This window comes from Amblyraja radiata, chromosome 7, assembly GCF_010909765.2.
Source record: "Amblyraja radiata isolate CabotCenter1 chromosome 7, sAmbRad1.1.pri, whole genome shotgun sequence".
Lineage (NCBI taxonomy): Eukaryota > Metazoa > Chordata > Chondrichthyes > Rajiformes > Rajidae > Amblyraja > Amblyraja radiata.
In genome coordinates, this window is record NC_045962.1 from 27,110,860 (window position 1) to 27,131,933 (window position 21,074).

The 21,074-nt window shown below is 36.5% G+C and overlaps 1 pseudogene; it reads left to right on the forward strand.

The window, feature by feature from the left end:
* LOC116974878 overlaps positions 1 to 21,074 on the forward strand; it is a 193,607-nt pseudogene that overhangs the window by 107,305 nt on the left and 65,228 nt on the right.

The window sequence follows — 21,074 nt, forward strand, 5'->3', positions numbered from 1 at the left end:
GAAACCTCCAATTTGTTATAACAACAGTGTGAGTTCGCTGCTATTATTATACATGGTAACGTGTTACTTTACATACAATGGTTCAGTATTTAAATGTTGTACATATACCAGAGAGTAACCACAACAACATGGGGTGAATCTCTAGTTCCATCCCTAATATGCTCTTCAAACATAGGAGCAGAATTAAGCTATTTGGCCCCCCGAGGCACTCCACCATATGATCATGGCTGGTCTATTTTTCCCTCTCAACCACATTTTCCTGCCTTCTGCTGAATATACATATACATGTCCCATCTGCAGTAGTCCCACCTGCCTGCATTTGGCCCATATCCCTCTAAACTTGTCCTATCCATGTACCTGTCTGAATATTTCTTAAACATTGCAATAGTACCTGCCTCTGGCAGGTCGTTCCACACACCCACCACCCTTAGTGTGAAAAAGTTACCCCTCAGGCTCCTATTAAATATTTCCCCCATCACCTTAAACCTATGTCCTCTGGTTCGTGATTCCCCTCCTCTGGGCAAGAGACTCTGCGTTCTTACCGTTAATGCAATACTGATGTTGAGTTGGAGATGAAGATGAAACTCTGAGATGAAAATATTTACGTTTCTGTCCTTTGGGTCATTGGGTCCTTTATGAAATGCATCTGATATGCACCTTCCCTTTCCCATATTGATATTTTTGTCCTGGGCCTCCTCCACTGTCAGAGTGAAGCCATACGCAAATTGGAGAAACAGCACCTCATACTTTGCTTTGGCAGCTTACAACCCAGCGATATGAACGTTGATTTCTCTAGTTTCTAGTAACTCCTACGTCTCTTAACCCCCCCCCCCCCCTTCCTCTCCCATCCTAGTCTTTTCTACTAGTTCCATTGTTCGCATCTCATATCCCTGTCGTTAGCACATCTTCCGCAGCCAACAATGGACCATTATGGAATATTCCTGAGGTCATGTGTTACCGGCCCAGTTTTGTTCTGGCTTTCTTTAGCTTACAGTCTGAAGAAGGGTTCCGACCCGAAACGTCACCTATTCCTTTTCTCCAAAGATGCTGCCTGACTCACTGAGTTACTCCAGCATTTTATGCCTTTCTTACTTAAAAACTTATATGGTCCGTAATAGCTATTGAGAAGCAAATCATGCCACACTTGTCCAATCTTAAGGTGTTAAATTCTATTTATCTGTGCGAATGCACCAAAAATATATCAGACAATGGTCAATAATTAGATTTACAATTACCAATGAATTTCTTATGGGAAGCTAGCATGTGCTGGATATTCCCGAACATAGATTTAATAAATAATATTTCCAGGACATATTTACCTTAGAATTGATTTATCTATTCAGGATCAAACGTCCAACATACATACAGTATATGCATACAATCCATAAGTTAGTGTACATTCCAACTATATTCGGCTCCAAGGTTGTTGTTCCCAAACCCATCATATTTAGTGCTTAAACGTTGCAAGGGCAGCCTTGCATAAGACTAAAATAGCCTATGTACTCACTTCCAAGTTGTGGATCAGCTAGACGAGGGAAGTGTGTTGCATAATTTCCTTCCTAGACAATAATTTATTTATTTAGCTCACAGTAGGAGACCTTAATCACACCAAAAATGAGGGTTCAAGAAAATGGTTCATTACCACCTTTTTGAGAAAAGGTGGTTTGTATCCAAATCCTGGCCTTGCCATACCTACAGTGCATTCAGAAAGTATTCAGACCCCTTCACTTTTTCCACATTTTGTTACGTCACAGCTTTATTCTAAAATGGATTAAATTCTTTTTTTTTAGCATCAATCTACGCACACTACCCCATAATAAAAAAGAGAAAACAGGTGTTTAGAAATTTTTGCAAAGTAATTAAAAATAAATAACTGAAATTTCATAGTTACATAAGTATTCAGATCCTTTACTCAGTACTTTGTTGAGGCACCTTTGGCAGCGATTAGAGCCTCAAGTCTTCTTGGGTACGATGCTACAAGCTTGACACACCTGTATTTGGGTAACTTCTCCCATTCTTCTCTGCAGATCCTCTCAAGCTCTGTCAGGTTGGATGGGGAGCGTCGATGCACAGCTATTTTCAGGTCCCTCCAGAGATGTTCGATCGGGTTCAAGTCCAGGCTCTGGCTGGGCCACTCAAGAACATTCACAGACTTGTCATGAGGCCACTCCTGCGTTGTCTTCTTGGCTGTGTGGTTAGGGTCGTTGTCCTGTTGGAAGGTGAACCTCCGCCCCAGTCTGAGGTCCAGAACGTTCTGGAGCAGGTTTTCATCAAGGATCTCTCTGTACTTTGCTCCGTTCATCTTTCCCTCAATCCTGACTAGTCTCCCAGTTCCTGCCGCTGAAAAACATCCCCACAGCATGATGCTGCCACCACCATGCTTCACCGTAGACATGGTATTGGCCAGGTGATGAGCGGTGCCTGGTTTCCTCCAGATGTGACGCTAGACATTCAGGCCAAAGAGTTCAATCTTGGTTTCATCAGACCAGACAATCTTGTTTCTCATGGTCTGAGAGTCCTTCAGGTGCCTTTTGGCAAACTCCAAGCGGGCTGTCATGTGTCTTTTACTGACGAGTGGCTTCTGTCTGGCCACTCTTCCAAAAAGGCCTGATTGGTGGAGTGCTGCAGTTGTCCTTCTGGAAGGTTCTCCCATCTCCACAGAGGAACTGTGGAACTCTGTCAGAGTGACCATCGGGTTCTTGGTCACCTCCCTGACCAAGGCCCTTCTCCCCCGATTGCTCAGTTTTGCCGGGCTGCCAGCTCTATGAAGAGTCCTGGTGGTTCCAAAGTTCTTCCATTTAAGAATGACGGAGGCCTCTTTGCTCTTCGGGACCTGCAATGCTGCAGAAATTGCTTTATACCCTTCCCCAGATCTGTGTCTCGACACAATCCTGTCTCAGCGGTCTACTGACAATTTATTGGTCTTCATGACTTGGTTTTTGCTCTGTCATGCACTGTCAACTGTGGGACCTTGTATAGACAGGTGTGTGCCTTTCCAAATCATGTCCAATCAATTTAATTTACCACTGGTGGACTCCAAGTTGTAGAAACATTTCAAGGATGATCAAAGGAAACAGGATGAACCTAAGCTCAATTTTGAGTGTCATAGCAAAGGGTCTGAATACTTTCTGAATGCACTGTAAAAAGGGAAAAATTAACTTCCGCTGATTATCAGTGCATACTATATTGTTGACACATGAGTAGCATCTGAATAAAACGTTTCACCATCTTATTTTGCAGGTTCCATGAGGCAATGCATTTTTAGTTGGCGTTAGAAGGAATGACAAACTTTGGCAGCTTTTGGCAGCTCAAGCTGTTGTTAGGTAGCTTTTCTCAGCTCACTAGAGGTGTTCCAGATTACACTACGCAAAATACACAGAATTACTGACCTCAAGGTAAGGATTCTGATTGTTAAACAAGACAAACTATTTTCTTGATTTAATAGCTTCTTACATTTTTTTTTATCTTAATGATTTCTCAGGCCGATATTGCTGCTTTGTATATTAAAGTTGGAGTGAAGAATATCGGCACAGGGTTCCTTGATACAGATGCTCAAATACCAGATGAACGATTCCTAGTTTTAATTAATGACATGTTGGCTTCAGGTAATAGATCATTTTAATTCAAATGTAAGTAATTCAGTTTGATACTTTCTGGTAATAGCACCACAAATTTCTGCATAAAGTGTTTGACAGGAATATTCATTCTTGGAACAGTTCAGACATATGATATTTAAAATGAACAGAGGTCATTGAATTACTGAATAGGGCTCATCAGTAGAGGTGAAGGGTCAACCATAAAGATTAGTTATACAACATCCATTACCGCACCTCTTGTAGAGCATGTAAGCCAAACATAATTTGTTGCAATCAATAAATGCTGAATGCATTTAGAAAAGACCTTTACAATATTTAGCATGGCTAATGTGAAAATCATATTCAAAGATTTTGGAGAGTTCATTTTGCAAGTTTATTTTCTGTGTCAAAATTTGAGTCTTCATAATTGTAGGAATAGCATTCCTAAAAATAAAAAAAGTTTATGTTTTTTTATATTAAATACTCTATGCCGACCTTAGATAGTGAACAGGTTCCATTTTTATCTGATGTCCATCTGTCGATTTTGTGCTCGTCAAAAAATGCCCAAAGATCATTCAATATTGTAACTGTCCTGCCACCGTAATGCACTGAATGGCATCAAAAGCAGAAGACTGATAAGAAAGAACAATTATTCAAAATGGGGAGAAAGGAAAATATTCTGTGAACGTGCATTCGATTTTTGAATTTGATAATATTACGGGAGCTTTTTGTATGTACAAGTCCATAAATTGGGTTTCTATATCTGGGATGGTCTGTGTCCATACTGAATTATTGAGGTCTTTACCTCTATACAAGTTTTCTGTCATTACCTCATTCTTTAATTTATATTAATTGTTGTTATATTCATTGCAAATTAGCTGTTTTTAAATAGTGGCATTCGCTCTCCTTCACTATGGAAATTTATTCATAACACAAAAAAAGTACAATGTCATTCTTTGAAGTGAAATAAAAAGCTGTTACAATTGTCTTCAATACATGAAACTTTTAAATCCATTTCAAATGCATATTTTAAGCATATTCTAAATTCTTTATTAAAACATTTTAAAATGCGCTTACATAGCTGACCAATACGTTTGCTCGTTCTCCAGACGCAGTACCTTTGGGTTCAAGGATGAATTGTTGCTGCTGTAAAATTACTGCCAACAAATGTAAAACTTATTCCTGTAGAATTCCATGATATAGAGGGCAACTGCTTTCACCTTACTTATAGTACTTGTCACTTGACTCGATAAAAAGTTGTATAATTCCATAGCTGATCTCTCATCCGACTAGATTGTAGATAATGTGAGATCTGATGAATGGTTCAGTCATAAACACTGCATACAGTATAACTAGTGCACTGCCAAACTGTTTGCTAAAGAGTTTTCAGAAGGTCCATTGGATCTTGCAAATTTAATAATCTTTGTTGGAGACTATTTAAATACTTTGAGAATATAGATCACAAAATATTTGTTAACAATTAAAAACAAAAAATGAAACGTATAAAATCACCTTAATGCTTGAAAAGTTGTAAACAATTAAGCAATTCAAAAAGAGATTTGTAAATTGCTTGGGTACACAAAATTGCTGGAGGAACTCAGCGGGTGCAGCAGCATCTATGGAGCGAAGGAAATAGGCGACGTTTCGGGCCGAAACCCTTCTTGCTTGTATGTTTTCCCCAACAAACATCCTTCATAGTAATATGAACAACAGTCATATTACTATGAAGTCATATTACTACAAACTTACAAAATTCTTAAGGGGTTGGACAGGCTAGAAGCAGGAAGATTGTTCCCGATGTTGGGGAAGTCCAGAACAAGGGGTCACAATTTAAGGATAAAGGGGAAATCTTTTAGATGATAAAAATATTTTTTACACAGAGAGTGCTGAATCTCTGGAATTCTCTGCCACAGAATGTAGTTGAGGCCAGTTCATTGGCTATATTTAAGAGGGAGTTAGATGTGGCCCTTGTGGCTAAAGGGATCAGGGGGTATGGAGAGAAGGCAGGTACAGGATACTGAGTTGGATGATCAGCCATGATCATATTGACTGGCGGTGCAGGCTCGAAGGGCCGAATGGCCTACTCCTGCACCTATTTTCTATGTTTGTATGTTTCTAACAGTGTTTCCCCTGTGACCCTAAACATTATTGGGAAACCAGCACGTTTAGGATGTGCATGTACACGGGAATCCTAGATGTGGTGGCATTTGTGTAGCAAAATAGTGTTCAAAGTCCAGGTCATTCTTTGACAGTTTTACAGTGTTTGTATACTATTGAATTTCAGTCGCTGTAAGTATTATTTATGCAAGAGAATTTTGTAGTCAGCTATTAATGCAGAAATCCACCACTGTGTTTCAGGGGATATTCCAGATTTGTTTAGTGAAGAAGAAATGGACAACATTATTTCAACTATTAGGATGGAATTACAAGGTTTAACATTGTTAGACACCAGAGAGAGCTGCTGGCAATTCTTTATCAATTGAATTCGACACCAATTAAAGGTCAAATGCATTTCATTTCATTTGAAGTACATTTACTTGTTTTCCATCTTCAAAACACACACACACTTTTGCTTTAACAAAACTTTGTGTTAATAATTAATTCAAGATCATGTATTCTTCCACCTGCGTTTCAAAGTCCCACTTTTTAAAGTTTTAATTACAGTGCAAATTCCCATTGGAAATGGTCCTATTCTGGCAATCTTCAGTTTTCAATTTGTACATTTCAGTAAGATTTTGATGTTTGCCAGAGAATAAGTTAACATTCTGGTTGTGTACTGTATTATAGTTTTGTAATGTAATAGTGTAGACATTAGGAACTGTGGATTCAATTTTCTGGACTTCATCAGTTAATTAAACAAAAAATAAATGTTCAAGTTAATGTCAGTATTAAATATCAAATGTTATAGTCATCAAGGCCTGTGCAAAATCCACAAGGTTGGTACTGACTTAGAGAAATTACATTGTTCCAAAGCCTTGTTTATCAATCAAATTAATGTTGATATTTTTTTATGTTTGTACTTTCTTATTGCAAGCAGATAATATAAAGCGTAAATAATCTGTGGAATAAAATCAAAGTACAAATTCAGCCAATAACCAGCAAAATATGTTTCAAAATAAATTTACCACACACATGTGTAAAGACATATGTGTACTTTATCACTCGTTAAATATATTAATTTATTCCCAGCAACTTTTGGAGTATAATTTTGAATTGAGCATTGTTTTAGATGATGTAGGGCAATGTGTAATTAAAGAAAATCAAACAAAAGGTTTGCTTCAATGCTTTGAATGACCTTAAGAAGGACAGTATGGCATCTTTGAAAATTTGAAACCCAGATGTTTTACATTATAATCTTCTCTAAAATGCATGCCTGTGAGTGACAGCTTTATTATCAAAATACAATTTAATTCGAAGCTACTTAAAGTTTTTTGAATCTTTATTAAACTTTTTCCATTTTAAAAAGTGGTTGGTTCTGCAGGGGGCCTTCTGTTTGTCCATTAACTTTGTTGGAAGACCTTTGCATCCCCAGTAAAATGGTATAAATGACATTTAAACCATTTATGGTGGGTGTCTATAACTCTTCCCCAAGGTTTCCTGGACAATGTGGGGAACCTGTGAACATTCATCCACATTTTCTGGAAAGCTGGCTTATCAAGCTGCCTAATTAATATTTATTTTGTATAGGATACTACTTGAGCTGTTTTCAGTCCTGTATCATTATCATTGACATATTTATCAACATTTATCTCTCCTCATTGCATATTTCCTTTAAATGTTTTTTGCCATGCAAGATAGCATGATGGTTAAATTACTGGGCTGGGAGCTAGTTCTGGACCATTGATCTAGAGGCATGTGTTTGAATCTCACTGTGGCAGCTGGGGAACTGGAAGTAATTAAATAAATCTGGAATATATTTTTAAAAATTCAAAACTGATGATCATAAAACTACTGTATTGCCTTAAAATCCCATCTAGTTCACCTTTGTTACTTGGGGAAAGAAACTGCTCGCTTTAACTGGTCTACCTACATGTTATTCTAGACTTACCTTCTCACTATGAACCATTGACGGTGCACAATAAATGTTAGCATTGTTAGCAAAATCTACATCCCATAAACAAAACATTAAAATTAAATTCTCCAGGTTGACCTTGTGATTGGTGATGTCTGATGATAGATTCAAAAAATTATTAATTTGCTTTTTTGTCTAATAATATTGACAGGAAGCATGTATTTTTCAGGTTGTACTCTGCTTTTCTCCCGTGGGCTTTGCTCTTCGGACAAGAGCAAGGACGTTCCCAGCTACATGAACTGCACAGCCATTGTCTGGTTTCATGCATGGTCCCAGGCAGTTCTGGAATCTGTCAGCCATAGTTTCATTGAAAAAATCCATGGACTGCAGGTAAATGTAATGCTGCTTGTATGCAAAATGTTGCTTCAAGCTTACCACCTATGAGATAACTCCAGATCGAGTTGAGACTTTGCATTGCTGGAAAGAAATGGCTCAGAAATCATTGCCAATCTTTGAATTAATTAATAATTTTTAAGTTTGTACATCAAAAATGTCAAATCATTGTCAAATGTCTTCTCTTTCTTTTCTTTCTTTACTTCACCTATCTCTTTAGTTCTATCTAGTTTAAAAAAAAAAAAAAGGCAAAAGGTATTGGAGACAATGTAATAATAATTGACAATATTATCAATTTAAAAATGTAAGACTGTAATGATGTAATAGGTTATGTACCTATCTCCAATAAAAAATATTTAAAAAAAAAAAAAAAATGTCAAATCATTTGTCAAACATAGAAAAAGCAAATGTTTTATGAATTTACAATGGGATAAAGGAAGAGAAAGTTAAAGTACACCATTAATGAATTACTTTTAATAAGCTATATTTCTGAAATTTGTCGTTCATATATTCCTTGACTTTATTCTGTTGCCAGCTCAGTAGTTAACCATATAACCATATAACAATTACAGCACAGAAACAGGCCATCTCGACCCTTCTAGTCCGTGCCGAACACGTATTCTCCCCTAGTCCCATATACCTGCACTCAGACCATAACCCTCCATTCCTTTCCCGTCCATATAACTATCCAATTTATTTTTAAATGATAAAATCGAACCTGCCTCCACCACCTTCCCTGGAAGCTCATTCCACATAGCCACCACTCTCTGAGTAAAGAAGTTCCCCCTCATGTTACCCCTAAACTTCTGTCCCTTAATTCTCAAGTCATGTCCCCTTGTTTGAATCTTCCCTACTCTCAGTGGGAAAAGCATATCCACGTCAACTCTGTCTATCCCTCTCATCATTTTAAAGACCTCTATCAAGTCCCCCCCTTAACCTTCTGCGCTCCAAAGAATAAAGCCCTAACTTGTTCAACCTTTCTCTGTAACTTAGTTGCTGAAACCCAGGCAACATTCTAGTAAATCTCCTCTGTACTCTCTCTATTTTGTTGACATCCTTCCTATAATTAGGCGACCAAAATTGTACCCCATACTCCAGAATTGGCCTCACCAATGCCTTGTACAATTTTAACATTACATCCCAACTTCTATACTCAATGCTCTGATTTATAAAGGCCAGCACACCAAAAGCTTTCTTTACCACCCTATCTACATGAGATTCCACTTTCAGGGAACTGTGCACAGTTATTCCCAGATCCCTCTGTTCACCTGCATTCTTCAATTCCCTACCATTTACCATGTACATCCTATTTTGATTTGTCCTGCCAAGATGTAGCACCTCACACTTATCAGCATTAAACTCCATCTGCCATCTTTCAGTCCACTCTTCCAACTGGCATAAATCTCTCTGTAGACTTTGAAATCTACTTCATTATCCACAACCCCACGTATCTTAGTATCATATGCATACTTACTAATCCAATTTACCACACCATCATCCAGATCATTGATGTACATGACAAACAACAGTGGACCCAACACAGATCCCTGTGGCACCCCACTAGTCACTGGCCTCCAACCTGACAAACAACCATCCACCATTACTCTCTGGCATCACCCATACAGGCACTGTTGAATCCATCTTGCTACTCCACCATTAATACCCAACCGTTGAACCTTCTTAACCAACCTTCCATGAGGAACCTTGTCAAAGGCCTTACTGAAGTCCATATATACAACATCCACTGCTTTGCCCTCATCAATTTCCCGAGTAACCTCTTCAAAAAATTCAAGAAGATTAGTCAAACATGACCTTCCAGGCACAAATCCATGTTGACTGTTCCTAATCAGACCCTGTTTATCCAGATGCTTATATATATTATCTCTAAGTATCCTTTCCATTAATTTACCCACCACTGACGTCAAACTAACAGGTCTATAATTGCTAGGTTTACTCTTAGACCCCTTTTTAAACAATGGAACAACATGCGCAGTACGCCAATCCTCCGGCACTATTCCCGTTTCTAATGACATTTGAAATATTTCTGTCATAGCCCCTGCTATTTCTACACTAACTTCCCTCAATGTCCTAGGGAATATCCTGTCCGGACCTGGAGACTTATCCACTTTTATATTTCTCAAAAGTGTCAGTACTTCCTCTTCTTTGAATCTCATAGTTTCCATAGCTACTCTACTTGTTTCCCTTACCTCACATAATTCAATATCCTTCTCCTTGGTGAATACCGAAGAAAATAAATTGTTCAATATCTCCCCCATCTCTTTTGGCTCTGCAGATAGCTGTCCATTCTGACTCTCTAATGGACCAATTTTATCCCTCGTTATCCTTTTGCTATTAATATAGCTGTAGAAACCCTTTGGGTTTACTTTCACCTTACTTGCCAAAGCAACCTCATATCTTCTTTTAGCTTTTCTAATTTCTTTCTTAAGATTCTTTTTACATTCTTTATACTCCTCAAGCACCTCATTTACTCCATGCTGCCTATAATTATTGTAGATCTCCCTCTTTTTCCGAACCAAGTGTTCAATTTCCCTTGAAAACCATGGCTCTTTCCGATTTTTACTATTTCCTTTCAACCGAACAGGGACATAAAGATTCTGTACTTAAAATTTCACCTTTAAATGTACTCCATTTCTCTTCCACATCTTTCCCATAAAACAAAATGTCCCAATTTACTCCTTTTAAATCCTTTCGCATCTCCTCAAAGTTAGCCTTTCTCCAATCAAAAATCACAACCCTAGGTCCGGTTCTGACCCTCTCCATAATTAAATAATTACTTAGTTGAATAGGATCTGTTTACAGCTGAAAAATATTTAAATAAGATACATTTTCCGTGTTATATTCTGAGCGCCTTGCTGCTGCTTCCTTACTTCCTTACCTGCGTTGAGCAATTTCTCTACTAATGTCAGTATCACTGTTTACTTTTTTACTCTTTTGTGAAATATTGGGGTTATGTTTCCTCTCTTCCGATCTGTGGGAGCTGTTCTGGAATGTATGGAGTTTTGGAAGAGGTTGATGAAAGTATTCATCATCTCTATAACCACCTTTTTTTCCAATGTTGGGATGTAGCTCATTGGGTCTTTGGATTTCTGACTTTTAAGTCCTTTTTTTGTTAACTGGAGCTAATTTCTTTCAGATCATTCACTCTGGACTTCTAGTTCTCTGCTATTTCCGTGAAAATGCTTATAAAATATTTATTTAATTTCACTGTCATTTCCTTATTCCCCAATATAATTTCTCCTCTCAGCCTGTAAGGAACCAACCTTATTTTTCTGTAATCTTTCTACATTTCAATTGAAGCTTTTACAATTTGTTTTTATATTTCTTGCCCGATTATTGTATTTTGCTTTTCTTTCCTTATCTATTTGTTGTTCTTTTGCTGAAGTCTGAAATTCTTAAGTTTACTTACATATATTGCTGCCCAATGCAAGTCTTTTTTCTGTGAGTTAAGCTCACGTATTTGCCATAACTGGACCACTTACAATACCTACCTAAAAGCACTACCCACTTGCTATAAACTATGTATTCTTTAAATCATCACTGCTCATTTGCATCATAGACTTTAATGTAATTTATCATTAGCTGCAGTCATTTGACACTTCATACTTCATAGTTTGCTCAATTTAGATTTCAGACCTTAGCTTCAAGGTAAACTAAATTACTTCAAATCTTTATACAAGATCCTCTCATATTATGATTACTCTTCCCTATGACTCATTCCCTACAAGATTGTGCAATCTTTTCCCCTTGCACAATATAGGATTAAAATAGCCTCTTTATTCAATGACTGTAACACACTGATCGAGAAAAATAGCTCTCAATACATTTCATTAATTCATCCTCCGTACTATTAATATTAATTTTGTTTATCCAATCTATGTGTAGATTCTGGTTCCCTGTGGTGCTTGTAATGTTCCTTTTACTCATGCCTCTAATTGTCTGATTAATATGATGACTTGCATTATCTCTTTAGTTGGCTTTAGCGAATGGCTTGCAGTTTCTTTGATTCACTCGGACTGTATCTGTTACCTTGATTTTACTGAACAAAACGTTTTTCGCTCTACTGTGTTTACCTCATTCTTTTTTATAAAGCTTTTAACCTTCTTTCCCAATCACTTCTAAAGGTATACAGGAATATTATTTTCCAACCTCGGGCACTTTGCCAGCAAATTCTTGTATACTGTTAGCTCATACCCATTTGTTTATACGTACCATTAATTTGTGCATCTTGTTATGAATGCTGCATGTATTTAGTTGAAGAGCCTTCAACGTTATCTTTTACTCTTTTTCTCACCCCTGATTGGAAACAGAGATAAACTGTTATTTTTGTTGGTTCTGTGTATTCCCGAAAGACTTAAACATTTCATTACTGATACTCTGCACTATCACCTTGATCTTACTCTTTGCCATTCTTGATTCCTCTTCACTGTCAGAGTGTCTATATTATTTATTTCAAAGCCTTATTAATATTCTTATTTTCTCATTTTGCTATGGCATTCCCAACTCAATTCAAACAAAGCTTGTCCTGTAAAAACGGTGCATCTTTCCTCATTACTGTTGCCATTGCTCCATGAATTAGAACCAATTTCTCCCTCATCAATCTTTTATCCATGTATTCAATTCTATGCCAATTTGCACATATCTTGGGTAGTAATCCAGAGTTTATTACCTTTAAGACTGAGGTGAGAAAAAACATTTTCACCCAGAGAGTTGTGAGTTTGGGGAATTCCCTGCCACAGAGGGCAGTGGAGGCCAAGTCACTGGATGGATTTAAGAGAGAGTTAGATAGAGATCTAGGGGCTAGTGGAATCAAGGGATATGGGGAGAAGGCAGGCATGGGTTATTGATAGGGGACGATCAGCCATGATCACAATGAATGGCGGTGCTGGCTCGAAGGGCCGAATGGCCTCCTCCTGCACATATCTTCTATGTTTCTGTTTCTAGTGGCTCTGATTTTTAATTCTGGCCTTGGACCGCTCAACTCCTTATTTTGGACCATATCATTGTACAGGACACTGGTTAGGCCATAGTATTGTGTTCAGCTTTGGTCACCCTGTTATAGGAATGATGTCATTAAGCTGGAAAGGCTAGCGCCTAACAGGCTTGTAGAGAAGATTTACGAGGATGTTGCCAGGACTCGAGGGCCTGAGCTATAGGGAGAGGTTGAGCTGGCTAGGACTTTATTCCTTGGAGTGCAGGAGGCTGAGGGGTGATATCATAGAAATGTATAAGATCATGAGAGGAATAGATAAGATGAATGCACAGAGTCAAGAACCAGAGGACATAGGTTTAAGGTGAGGGGGTAGATCTAATAGGATCCTGAGGGTCAACCTTTTTACACAAAGGGTGGTAGGTGTATGGAACAAGCAGGTGGTTAAGGCAGGTACTATCACAATGTTTAAAAAACATTTAGACAGGTGCATGGATAGGATAGATTTAGAAGGATATAGGCCAAATGCAGTCAGATGGAACTATACTGCAGACAAGGCATGTTGGTCGGGGTGGGCAAGTTGGACTGAAGTGCCTGTCTCCATGTGTATAAATCTATGACTCTATTGAGTCCTGCTTGGACAAGAGAACTAGGACTTTCTGCTCGATCTTTAAGTAACTCATTACCTCACCAGAAAGCCACTTGTTGGTTAGAAACTTTGTTATTTTGGTAATTCACTTTTTTAAAATGGTGCAGTAAAGCCTTGTTATATCAAACCATGGGGAGGGGGAGGGGGGGGGGGGCAGTGGTATGATGTCCGTTATTGCCAATTGTCTGCTATAACCGGGTAAGGGATTTCTAAAGGCTGTTTGACATTTTTTCATAGCGTTAAGTGTCGGTTTAAGAGTTGATTGCCGGTTAATTTCAATGCCTTGTTCAATTTCAGTAGCCTTCGCACTGTATGTAGCATGCTGTATTCTTAAAAGGATTGTCTGCAATAACCAAAATGCATTATAAAGAGCTCCATAATAACATGGGTTTACTGTATTGAGTTTTACTGAGTCACACCATAAGGAAATAGGCTTTGCGATCTAAGTCGTCCATGTTGACAAAGATGCCCATCTAAGCTCGTCCCATTTGCCCTTATTTGGCACATATCTCTCTAAACCTTTCCTATCTATGTACCTTTCCAAGAATGTTTTAAATGCTGTTATAGCACCTGCCTTAACTACCTCCTCTGGCAGCTCATTCCATACATCCTCAATCATCTATGAAAAATGTTACCTCTCAGGTTCCTATTAAATCTTACCCCTTGTACTTTAAGCCTATGTTCTCTGGTTCTTGATTCCTCTACTCTGAGTGAAAAGCCTCTGTGCATTCATCCTATTTCAATACTCCATGCATTCATCCTATCTTTTCTATTTCAGATTTTTTTCAGTTATAGTAGGAATTACGGGTCAGTCTATAATGCACAGTAATACGAAAATAATAATTTAATTGGAAATCTTTGGCAGTTTTTGCCTCTGCATCAACTCGGTATGACTTCATTTGACTTACAAATAATTGTATGTTTAGTCTCAGAAGCTGACTAAAAATGCAGCTTTTCCACTCGTACAACTCATTTACCTTTTCAAGATGTTGTCTTTTGTCTTAAATGCATTGTAATAAATCCCAAATCATGGTCTTTCTATCAAACGTTTAAACCTATTTGTGCAATGAGAGTTCTTTTTTTATGTTCTCTTATGTTAATTGTGCATCATGCAGAGCTTTTCATGCAGTACTGCATTTATATATTTTTTCCATAAAATAACTTAAAAGGCTATTTTTCTTGAGTGAAGTTCCATGTTTGTTAACTTTATTTGTATTCAGATAAGGTAATTTAAATTTATGGCTTGTCAAGCTTAAATTGACCCCATATTTTTTAATAAGTCAAGAAGACTGGCAGCCAATTTATCTAAAACAGGAGCATTTTTTTTCCAAAACATATTGGACCGGGAGGCATGTATTAAAGAGTTTTTCAAGCACTTATGATACAGTGTGCATTAGTGTGAAAACTGAGTTTAGAATATCCCATTAATGACGCACTGATCAGTTACCAATGGAAATAAATAATTCATGATGAAGGAAATTACTCTAATTAGCAGGCAGTTCAAGTCCTTTGATAAAACCCAGCTCTAAATCCGTGAAGGGCAGGAAGTGCTGTCATCAGTCAACCCTGAAAAGATTAGCATCTATTATGAATGAGGTTAGGCAACCTAGTGAAGCCATGTGTGTCCTGGAGACAAACTTAATATGTTAAAAAACGGGACACAGTTAGTCTCACCAACTCACCATGACTCTTACTGAGCTATTGTGCAAAGGTACAAGCAAACAGCAACTGTCTGATCATTCTTTTCCCGTCCATCATACTGACAACTGTGAAAATACATTTTCCATGCAAAGTAGGAATAGGGTAAAAAGTATTTGTATAACAACATGATGCGTCAAAGGGTTTGTTTGATTTTTTTTTCAAATAAATCTTTGAAGTGAAGCTTTTTTTATCCAACAATTATAGTTATGTAAGTAATGGCATGCATTTTAGATACATAGCAAAGTAAAATACATTGAATATATGTTGAAGTAGATGAAAGATGCAATGTTTTTTTGCAGTTATCGATAGAGGTTAATTTTCATGTCTGCTATACGGTAGTGCAGTTCAGCTCGTTAAAGCCCTCCAACCAAAGTTTTACATCAGAAATTCAATCTATGCTGAAGCCCTATACTTCTGAAGTGAATAATCAGATTATAATATTTATATGGAAAGTTTAAAAACTTGGTACGCTTTTGGATCGTAAATTTGCCAAGCAGCTAAATCATTCCTGGGTTCCCATAATTGTGGATCAGATAAATATTAAAACATTTTAAGCAATTTTAGAAAATCCCTTTCAAAGTTAGAAATAAAGGAATGGCTAATTTGTAAGTGGATATAAATCAAAATATGCAGGCTATATTATATCCTGCATACGAGTAAGATGGTTGTATAATATAAAATTATTTTTTGCAATTAAATTGAAGAAAACTATGTTAATTTAAAGCACTGGAAAATGCTAATGTACAAATAATGTACTGAATATCTTTTTTAAGTATGTTATTTTATATTATAATTTTATGACTTTGGATATAATTTTTTTCTCCTAGCCTGGTGAAATCCTCTATGTCAGTTTATAGCATACGCACATATGCGAATGAAATTAGTGTGAAATATCAACAGAATGAGAAACACTATAACTACACTACTACAAAATTGTATCAAAACCTCCTGCTTAAGAAAAGATCTATTGCAAAGAAAAAAGTGTCCAGAAAATGTGCTCCAAAAAGTAAAAACTACAGCTTCACAAGTGAGTATTCCAAGTCTAATTACGACAGAATAGATGTGGAAAGGTACACTTTGTATTTACAGAATTAAGCTAGGATCAAGTAATTTTAATATAGTGACTTAGGTAATGAAGCCAAAAGTCAATTTTCAATCAAATATCCACTAATGCTCATCACTGGTAGTTTTCCTCATGTTTATTTGTCTCAGTTGGGCTTATGGAGAAAATTTATAACTTTGAACGTACCCATGGAGGACTGAAAATAATTAAACTGTTTTAACCAAGGCTCAAAGGAATGCTTTTACAGTTCCCCAGACACCAACTGCTTTTAACTTTCTAACCACAAAGATAATGGATTGTGTTATTATATAATAAAATTAAAAACATAGTTACATTAGTCTGCTTTTATAATTTAAACAGTGCATGTTTCTGCTTTAATTATCTACGTAGAAGATCTGAAAGCAAAACTAGCCGCTCAAGAAATGGAACTGGACCAGAGGAACAAAGACGCTGAGACACTGATTATCAAAGTGGGGCAGCAGACTGAGAAGTTGAATCACGAGAGAACTATTGCAGATGCTGAAGAGCAAAGGGTACATGCATGACTGATGAGCTGGTGTCCAGAGAAGGCTGCAAGAACAAGAGTTATCAGAAGTTGACAGTGCAGATAACACTTTCAAAATAAATATATGAAAGTTCAGTGCAAAGTTCAACATTATAAAAGCTGTTCCACCAGATGTTATTGTTGTTTTAGTGCTAGATATGTTGGACAAAAGTGTAATAGAAATGAGAACCAGGAATATATCTACGTTTTACTAATTAGCATTTTATGAATCTTGTATAGTCACTGTGATTACTCATCTCTTATCTGTTACTGCCCTTCCCAGTTCTTTAATGCTGGAGTAATATTTAGCAACATAGATGACAGTGATGCAAAAGTATCTTTAATTTAAAAGCTAAAATACCCAGTTGGCAAATGAAAATGTCTAATGGTAATTTCAGACTTTTTAAAGGAAGAGTATTAATGATTAAATGAGTGGCTATCGTAACTTAAGATTTGTAAAAAAAATCAAGCTTTGAACAAGCAAAATGTATGACTACAGTGAACCCTCACAAACACCTTCACTGTAAAATTGATGTAGCAGGTAACTGCTGTGCGAACTGAAGTGTCAAAGCAACAGCAAGAATCTGCAGAGGGCCTTGCTCAGGCTGAACCTGCACTGATGCTGCAAATGCTGCTTTAAACACATTAAACAGGGTATGAAGAATGGGCTACAATACCTGCAGTTGATGATTCATTGTCACGTACAAATTTATATAAATATTTCCTTTCTTCTTTTTGTATTTTAGTCAAGCTGGACAGAATTATGAACCTTTCCAAATCCACCTGCAATTGTTACCAATGTCACTGTGGCAGTGCAGGTGCTTTTAGCTCCAAAGGAAAAAAATCCTAAAGATAGAAGTTGGAAGACTGCAAAAGTATATATGAACAAGGTAACATAATATTATAGTCCATGCCATTAAACCTGTTTCCAGTAAGAAAGAAGGTTTGTAATGGGAAAGCAGTATAAGTATTTGTGTTATATTATTTTCTGCCATGCTGCATTTCTAATCAGACTTTTAGACATTTTCAGACAGACCTCTATTGCAAATAAAATGTCGCCTTTGAGATTTTTGCCTGTCGTTTCTTTTTCATCTAATTCTACACTTTTTCATAGAAAGAAATCAAAAGGGTGCTTTTGTATTTTTTGTGCTGCAGAAATTCACTGAATTTGCCGAATGCATATAATATATAAAAATAACAGCACATTTTTCTTCCTGCAGATAAGACCTGTAATGGTAACATGTAAAACAAAATTACCAAATATCACATGAAAAATCTTTGGTCTGGAAACAAAATCATTAACACAAATTATTCTGTACAGTCTTAATCACGGATTTTTATAATTGATTTCCTTCACCCTGAAGGGATATTAATAACTGATCCAGCATAAGATGACTAGCATATTGATTTATGTATTATGAAAGATGAATTACTGTAACTATAACTGCTTAATACAAAATACATTCTGAACATTGTATGGTTTAGAATTTTAATCTGGCTCTTTAAAAGTTCATGTTCATTACAAAATGCCCATTTGCCCAATTCAAAAATATGCCCGATAATGTCTTAATATTATGTTGCTAAACCCTAATTTTGCAGAAAGCAGCCTGTGTCAATACAGTCATTGTCTGTGTGTTTAGTCCATTATTGGCTCTGTACATTGAAACGTTCAGTTTTGTATATTTCAGATTTGGGACTCCAATCCTGAATATATTTCCAATATATATTGAGTTGTGCAGATTTTGTTTACAACTAATTTGGAGTTGACACCAAAAATTTCATGGCAGCTGCATTTTTCCATTTCATGCAAAAGTGACAGATTTTGACATCACTAACATAATTAATATGCAAGGTCAAATGTCTTACTATCATTTGTGTCTATCAGCAGTAGCTTTCAAAACATTCTAGTCAAATGTGCATTTTAAGTTTAAAAAGAAGAATACTTAACATCATTTGCAATATCAGCACAGATGCAAGTAAAACTTGCAATGGTTATTACTAAAATGCTGATATGGTTAACAAATAGCTGCCTTAATGCATTTTCATTTAATCAATTTGATTTACATTTCTATCTAACAATGTAGCTCTGTATGCTTATCCCTGGAGCAAGATTTTGAAACACATCTGCAATCACTTTTTACTGTAATTACTCATTCCCATCATTAACAATAATTATTTTTGATCCAACCTTATTAGGTAGAGTAAACATCAGTACTAAAGCCCTGAAAAAATGAAATACTCAGCATGACTTTGTTTCATGTCCCCACAATTAAAAGAAACCAAAACAAAAACAGACATCATAAAATCAAAATAGAAATTTCAGTAAGGAAAATTTATTGGTTTTGTCTAGCAAACTAATGTTACAATTGTACTGCAGATATCAACCTCGGCCAGAATCTCAAGAGTTGGATGTATGGTTGAAAACCAAGACCCGCTCCAGCCTGCAATTCACCATTAATAGCATGGACAAAAGATTCCTTGCTGTTCAGCTTTGTCCACATTTACCAAGTTTCATTTGTGAGATGGACAATTAAAATAAAAATTGTCAAGGACAACAAGAAGCAGTTTGCTTTTACGAATACAATGACCAATTATAAGTTCATTAGGCTCTTCGAGGAATGTAGACTGGGCAGAATTTGGTTTTGCACCAGAAACAAGTTTTTGAAAATGATTTCACAACTTTTGTTTCAAACTGTTCTGGACGTAGATATCTGATTTGAATAAAGCAATTTTCTAATGAACACTGTGCATTTACAGGTGCCAATGCAATGCTGGCTTATTTACCATGAATCTGACTGCCTAGGGATTAAGATGTCGAAAATCTACAAAAGTGAAGGCAGCCTCCAAAGTCCTTCATGTTAAAAAAATTGATATAACATCCACTTACTTCTTTTGTCTTTTTACATATATTTGAGGGCTGAGGCTGAAATAAATAGTTAAGATAGTTTTACTTTTTTCAGGTATATGAATAATGTCAGGTATATGAATCATATATAAATCAGGTATATGAATAAAGATGAATTCCTGCAAGCTATTGTTAACTTTGACAAGGAGCATATCCCAGAAGCTACTATCAAAACTATAAAGGAAGAGTTTCTTAAGTATCCTGAGTTCAACCCTGAGTTTGTTCGGACAAAGTCATCAGTTGCTGCTGGATTCTGTGCTTGGGTTATAAATGTCATTAAATTCCACAAGGTAAGGATCTTGATAATTATTTATGGTTTTACTTGTTTACTAAAATCTGTGTTTTTCAATCCTCTGTTAACTGTGGGACTTAAAGTGTAAAAAGAAATGGTTTTAGATTCTGCAAAAATATAAATAGAAACAAAGTCAATTTTATCCAATATTGATCCCATTCGTCACCTCCTTCCAATTTAAGGATTAATTGTGATTTTATAAAATGACAACAAAATACAGTTTAAGATATTTTTATTTTTTTATATTTGCTCAGACTTTTTCACAAAATATCAGGGAATTTTGATTCTTAATTCGCTGCAAGAAATCTGAAACCTCTTAACTGAAAAATGTAACAGCATGCCTTTTCATTTACTCAGATTGAAAATCCTAACTGAAGCACAATGGAGGGAAGGGGTGGGGTGGTGTTGAGTGTTGAAGTTGGCACATTGAGTACATGATGTGTACATTTTGAATATGTATCCTCCACTGAAGATGTAATCATTATCCTTAAGCACCAATGGAAGACTTTAAGGAAACAGAAAGCACAGGGTGAATGAGGTAAAAGTCAGAGGAAGGAAATCATTTTCTTTAAGATCGATGCTTCTGGAAGAGAAACTACAGTATATTGGATAATAGTCCAAAATGAAATGCAGATACTGAAAATCTGAAATAAACATACAAATGCTGGGAATATTGTATATTAAAAGCTGCACATTGATTTCGGAGATGGAGTAGGTTGTACAGCCTGCGGCATAAAGTTACAAAGGCCTGTTGTCAGAGTGTTTGAACACACAGGGAGATGTAGCCCCTACAGTGAAGGCAGCACTGGGCATTGGTGCCGTGATATAGTGAAAACTGTGGCCAGTGATGAGGCTAGAATAATGATCACCGAGTCCCCATACCTAATCAGCATTCTTGCAAGGCATCTCCCCGTGAATCCACACCTGCCTTTTTTTTTAGCAAGTTATCTATTGTGTAAATATACATGCTTTACATACTTCACTTATCTTCA